The 6,495-nt window shown below is 48.0% G+C and overlaps 1 long non-coding RNA gene across 2 annotated transcripts in view; it reads right to left on the reverse strand.

The window, feature by feature from the left end:
* LOC122177932 overlaps positions 1–6,194 on the reverse strand; it is a 41,299-nt gene extending 35,105 nt beyond the window's left edge. For both annotated transcript variants that reach the window (XR_006178203.1, XR_006178201.1), the window contains exon 1: positions 6,007–6,194. This is a non-coding gene — a long non-coding RNA (uncharacterized LOC122177932). The remainder of the gene's footprint in view (positions 1–6,006) is intronic.
* Positions 6,195–6,495: the final 301 nt, after the last annotated feature.

The raw sequence follows: 6,495 nt of genomic DNA on the forward strand, positions 1-6,495 counted from the left end.
AAGATCCTGCTGAGGAAATCTGAAATTTTCACCAGTGTAATCGTTGCAAACGTTATCGATGATGCTGACTGCATTGGTGAAAATTTCAAGTCACATCAACAGAAATGTATTTTCTTAACTGAGCAGAAAGGTGCTTTGGTTTTTTTCCCCCATCCCTGTGCTTTTAAGGAAATGAACAAACACACTCCATATCTTCCAGTGATGTAGACTAGAAGTGTCCCAGCTGAGCCACTGAGCCATATCCCAGCTGATGTAAATGCCACGGCTCTGCTGAACTCAACAGAGGACCTCAGTTGCCACTAGGAAGGGCATTTGGTGGCCATTCCTATGCACCTGCAGAAGCCTCCCAGCAGTCACGCCCTGGAGGCTCTATGGTTTGCCTATGGGATGCATTCACAGGACTCCAAGGTGCCCAAAGTACGCAGTGGTGGCTGGACGTGGCTCTCACACACAGCTCCCTGCTGGCCCGTGGCTGGCTGGCAGCAGGCTGAGATGGCACAAGCACTGACAACAGTATGCAGGCAAACATTAACAGCTGGATATCTTCTAAACCAACAGATAAAACGACTGCCTGTGACTAAAGCCATCCACCCACTTTTCCCACAACTTGTTTCCGTCTCCAGAAGAGAGAGGAAGAAGGCTACAGCTCTACAGGGATGCAGGGGACGATGATGCAGGCTCCATAAATGAAAAGGAAGAAGCGGGGAGTGGCAGAATGATGGAACCAAGGGATTTGTGCTCTCCTCCAGTCAGATGAATGTTCTCCCGTGGGTACCTCCCCACTGCCTCCAGCAAAGTGCCAGTGATGGCCATGGCACCTCCCCTACGTGCACAGAACGCGGCCACATTGGGAGCCTGGGCTGGCAAAAGCATCCTGGGGAAAGGACTGCCATGCACTGGGGAACACGGAGGTGCACCATAGGAAACAATGCCATGGCAGTGGTGGCCACAAGGTGCTGCCCCCAGCACGGGCAGCTGGAGATGGTGTTAATGCTGCAGCAGTTACTGCTGTACAGAGGCTCGAAGAAAGCAATACTACCAGCTGCCAATTAAGTGACAGAGGATTAGGACATCAGCTGGAGGTCCAACTTCAAGAGCAGAGAGACAAGAAATAAAAATAGCTCTCAATTTTACGCATATATCTTTATAATAAAGAAGTGTTCACATCCACATTTATGTGTCTGAAATCCAGTCCCAGGGGAGCTAGTTCTTCCCATTGACTTATCTCAACGAATTCCTCTTCAAAGGTTTACTTAATTAGACCTTACTTAAAGCGCAGCACAATGTTGACTGGCCTTACAGCTCTCTGCCTACTTCCCAGACAATTTCTCTAGATACTGCATTTCTGTGCTACGTAAGGCAGTAGGTACCTCCATCTCTTTGCTGTACTTGTGTATCAACTGACAAAATTCACACAAGGCATTTCTGGATGTGTTTAACATGAATCTGGGCAAGCACAAAAAAAAAATAAAGAACTTCTGTGCATCCAGGTTTGGAGCACTAATTGCTGGAATGGCTTTCTGAAAGCAGAACAACACTATAAGAACCATTCCTACACATGCCTGTTGCTGATATTTAGCTAATACATCTTGCTGTGGCTTTGACTCCCCCTTTTCTTCTTCTGAAATGCTTCCATACTGAGCACCCTTAACAGCCAGGAACACATCCTCAGTGATCTCTGTGGGTGAGAGTTTTCAAAACTACATCAGATTCAACAGCACCAGAAGAGAGAGGCAGACACACTAATAAATCCAGGGAAACTAAATCAAGGATCATTTTTATCTGGCAGATTGCTTACTTTGAAATGCTCTTGAACTGGAAGTCACGGAATTACAACCAAGAGTTGAACAAATCATCCTGAGGGCTTGCTGCTGAGAAATAACATCCAGGTTCTAGTCAGAAGTTTTCATGGAGCTCCCTGGTTTTCCATGTGCTCTGCATTGTTCATTCAGGACTGCAAGACTTTGCCAGGAGAGGTGAGATGTGGCACTGCCCTGATACACGGCACACCACTCAGATGCTGCTCAGGCACCAGGAGCCCAGAGCCAAACCCACAAAGTGGGACAACCAAGTCTCAGCAGAGCAGCCCTGCCATGGCAGGCCCTTCCTGCCTTCATCACTCCTTCAGTGTTGTTAGTGAATAAAGAATACTTACAGAGTAAAAAGCATCCCAGAAAACCACTGAGCAATTTAGGGGATTATTATTGATATTTTCAGTTGATTTATGTTCCAGCTCAGTTTGCCAGTGCTATGCCACTTCAACACAACGTGAGGCTGCATAGCACCTGCAGAGCACTGCCTGAAACCAAACTGATGAATGCCAGAGTGGGATCCTGAGAGGAGGACCATTGCACAGCAAGAAATAGTGGCAGTTTATCATACAGCAAGAAATAACAATGGTTTGTTTGTTGTGCATAGATGGAATAGCAGCGCAACGAGTGTTCCAGGAACCTCTCTCAGGTTTCTCAAAGTGCTTTGTTTCTGTTTTATTTTAAGGCACTGGAGTTGAGTTTTGCCCCTGAACTCATGTTTGTTCTTGCACAGACAGATCTTACTTCAGCTGAATGGGTTTATGTGATCCTTCTGTAAAGATATAAACAGTAACCTGTATTTCAGTGCAGCTGCTACGTCTTAAGTTCAGCATCTACTATGGGTCAGCACCTGAGCATTTCAAAAGGATCAAAATAAAGTGGGGAAGAACAAGCTGGCTCTTTGCAGCTCCGGAGCCAAACTTCCTGACAGCTAGCAGAAAGGAATAAAGAACAAGAGCCTGATAAACACAACCGAGGGCCTCAGCCATCTGCAAGCAGGTGTAATACCTGACGTGGTGCAGCACGGCTCCCAGGGCATCTGCTGAGCCACCCTGGAACGCCTGCTGCCCATGGTGACAGGGCTGAAGGTAAAGGCAGCACAGATTGGCACAGGTGCTGGCTGTGAGGAGGTGGCACGATGCCACAGAGAACTGCTGTGCATCCACCCCACAGCACCAACCACCAGCAGGGCTGGTGCAGGGCTCCATCAGGGTGCTCCACAGCAGCCACGTTCCTCCCCAGCTGCAGACAATGCCAAGAGCACCCAGCAACCATGGTGGGATACCAGCCTACCCATGGAGCAGCCAAGCACAGAGGATGCACATTCAGGTACCAAGCAGTCCAGCAGTTTTTTAATGAGTGTGAATGAGCAGCACGAGACACTGTCAGATGAGAGCACCGTGCTCCACACAGCTCCAGCGCTCTGCACTCAGGCTGCTCCCACCCCAGCATTTCCCCAGCCAGGCAGCCCCCTGTGACATGTTAGGGGACAGAGCCTGGGCCAGGCCCCACCATGGCCACCCTTCATGGCCCCACAGCCTGCAACCACTCCCTGCAGCCTGCTACTGCACAGGCCATGCCCAGCTCTTGACGCATGCCATGGAAAATAGTGGGCTTCATTCCATTTTTTAAAGTCCCGTTTGATCCCAAGACAGACCCTGCCAGGAAGGGTGAGATGTGGCACTGCCGTGATGCATGGCAAACCGAGCCCTGTGTGGGACCCCCGCAGATGGGACCCACAGCTGTGCTGGGAGCCAGGCAGCCCAGAGACCGAGGAGAAAAAAAAACAACAACAAAAAAAAAAATCACATCTCTCTTCAAACACCAGCTTTGCCAAGTAGGAAACAAACGTCAAAACAGCTTCTGCACTGAAGATGCACCTGCATTCACCAGTGTCCCTTCCCAACAAAAAATACCTTCTGGCTCTAAGATCCCCTCTCTGATTAAAGTTTTTGGAACTAGCACATTCCTGTAATACATTTTGATGAAATCCCATTCTCCAGTGCAATTGACACTGGATCATTTCCAGATCACACCAGCACGAGCACTGTGAATCAGGCTCAGGAGAATACACAGTGGCTATGAAACCAGCATTAAACCACCCACAGTAGGAAGTCCAAAATGCACGGCTCACAGAGAGCAAGTGTACTCTCACAAGAAAACAACAAAGATACAAAAAGAGGAAAAAAGTTAGAACTTAAGTGATTAAGTCTCTCCATTGTCAAGCAAACGTCAATCAGCTGAGGCTTTTTTTTTTTCCACAGCAGTATGGACTGAAATCCACCCCGTTGTGTTAACAGGAGAAATGACATTAAATCTGACGCCCAGGCTTTGGCCGGATCCTCCAGTCAATCCATCATGCAGAAGTGTTGGAAGTCTCTCCTGCCCAAAGCACTGCCGTCCTCTGTGGGAAGGAAGCCACCAGGCAGAGAGAAGGGCAGGAGCAGTGCCTAGAAAACAACCCAGGCACAGCTGGAACACGTAGGGCAATCATCTCAAGCATTTAGAAGCCTTAACACGGCATTTCCATCACATATCCGACTGCTGAAGGACTTTTACTCCCAAACTTGGGTTCACCCGTACAGCAGCTTGCAACCAGCCATCGGGCTGAAGGTGCATGACTTGCTGTGTAATTACAGCAGAGCTGTGCAGGCATATGATCACTTGTAACAAAGGGATCTGCTCTGCTCCAAATGGTAATTACTGTGTGAGAGACTGATTTCATGCAGCACTGTGTTATTAGGCTCTCAGCTGGACACCTGTCCCTGCTCCTGTTAGAGCATCAGTGTTTAATTTCCTCCTAAATTTAGATGAAGGTTTGAACTGGGAGTAGAGAACTTGGAATTGCATACCAGGAGAGAGATCTTTAAGGACAAGAAACATCAGGTCACCAGCCACAAAGGTTTGCAGGGAGTTGAAGTGTTGCCTCAAAGTCTTGGAGAAAATGCCCTGGGGACAAATTACATCACTTCCTTCCCAGTACTGGGCCTTTATTTTTGCACTACTTTGAGGCCCTTGAAGGCAGGTGCTGCAGGCTGCAGGCCACTGGTGAGCACCCACAGCACTGCAGGACTCTGCCACCAGCACAGCCATCGCATGCCCACTGCCTGCGCCTGCCCCAGCAATGCCACTGTCCTCAGACAGGACCTGTGATACTATGGAGCGTGAGCACATTAGAAAACAGACCCAGCTCCAGGGTGAGGCAACCAAACTCTCAGGTTACCTTCAATACACGGCCAGTTCCTTGGTGATAAATGGATCTGCGAGGCTCTGACAGCACTGGTCAGTGCCTTCTACCAGAAGATAAGATGGATGTGTGGTTCAACCTTAAACAATAATTCACTGGTAGGCCCTTAATCCTAGATTTCATCAGCATATATAATTAAAGACGTCGCTTCATGAATTTTACAAACATGGCACAAAGTTGCTAATAGACTGTATAAATTCTATTAACACTCATTTAATCTCTTTGGGTTCTCTTCAAATGTGCATTTAAAATTCTAATCACTGTAAAAAGATATTAACAAAGCACACTGTTAATGAAATATGTGAGAGAGCTACTGAAATACAGAATCCTTAAGAAAGCAAGAAAAAAGGAAACATACTAAGCTAAAATGGCATGCAAACATAGCTGGTGAGTTACTTAGGACTGTGGAGAAGTCCATGTGAGTTCCAGGATAGGATAAATTCAAAAGGCTCTTTTCTGTAAGAAATATCAGTTACTGGGGTTATTATGAGATTAAGCTTTAAATTCTTACCAGCTCTAAGCTTTGAGTTTTTGCTCCTATCTTGCTCTGCAGCACTCCCCACTCCAGCAGTCACTGCTTCGGCCCAGCCCATGCAGCCCCAGAACTTTGCAGCCCCATCCCTGCCATCTGCTGCAGTGTAGCCCAAACCCCAGCTTTTGTTATGAGCACAGCCTACTTTTTTTTTTCAGCTCCTTATTACGTTTATCATGATGAAACAAAAAGGAAGCTAGAAAAGCTGTTGTACTTGGTTGTTCTCAGTACTTCACCCAGCAGAGAACAGACTGCTTTTGTTTCTCCTTATCCAACAAGTGGGGACAAGAGCTACGGACATTGTTCTGCCCATGAAGAAGCTAAATTCTTCTGAAAGGTTCTTGGCAGCACCGAGCAAAGCATTCACAGGTAGGCCAACAGCCATAAGCAGGAAGACAAAGAAGAGTTGCACTCACCCCACTGGTGAAGGGGCTCTTAGGCTGCACAGAACACCTCCTCAGAAAGCTGCCCAGGTCCAGATTTTCCTTCCACTGGCTGGCTCTTATATGAGCCCATGGAGGCTCCTCTCTGGGTCCGGCCGTTCTGCTCAGCTGTGGAGCACAGCTGCAAACAACGTTCCTGAGCTCTCTGGGCAGCCACAGCCCTTCACAGGTGCTCCACTGCCAGTTCAAGCCGTGACCTAAAGGTTCCCCTCCTGCGTTGAAAATCAAATGCTGTTTAACTTGGTTCACCTCCAGGTACGAAGCAGAGGTTATGTCATTTGTGAAGTCCTTCAAGCACGCTCAACAAGTATTGCTAGATTCACCTGAGGAACAAACCCATTGCAGAGCACACTCTGGAGAGCAGGTCTGCTTATGCCACAGACCCCACGTCCTCAAGTCAAGGGGAGCAACTGCAGAGAGGCTCCTTCCTGCCATAGGTGGTACAGTCATGTTCATGTCATC

Source organism: Lagopus leucura, unplaced genomic scaffold, assembly GCF_019238085.1.
Source record: "Lagopus leucura isolate 7727_CA_CO unplaced genomic scaffold, USGS_WTPT01 Super-Scaffold_1, whole genome shotgun sequence".
NCBI classification, from domain to species: domain Eukaryota; kingdom Metazoa; phylum Chordata; class Aves; order Galliformes; family Phasianidae; genus Lagopus; species Lagopus leucura.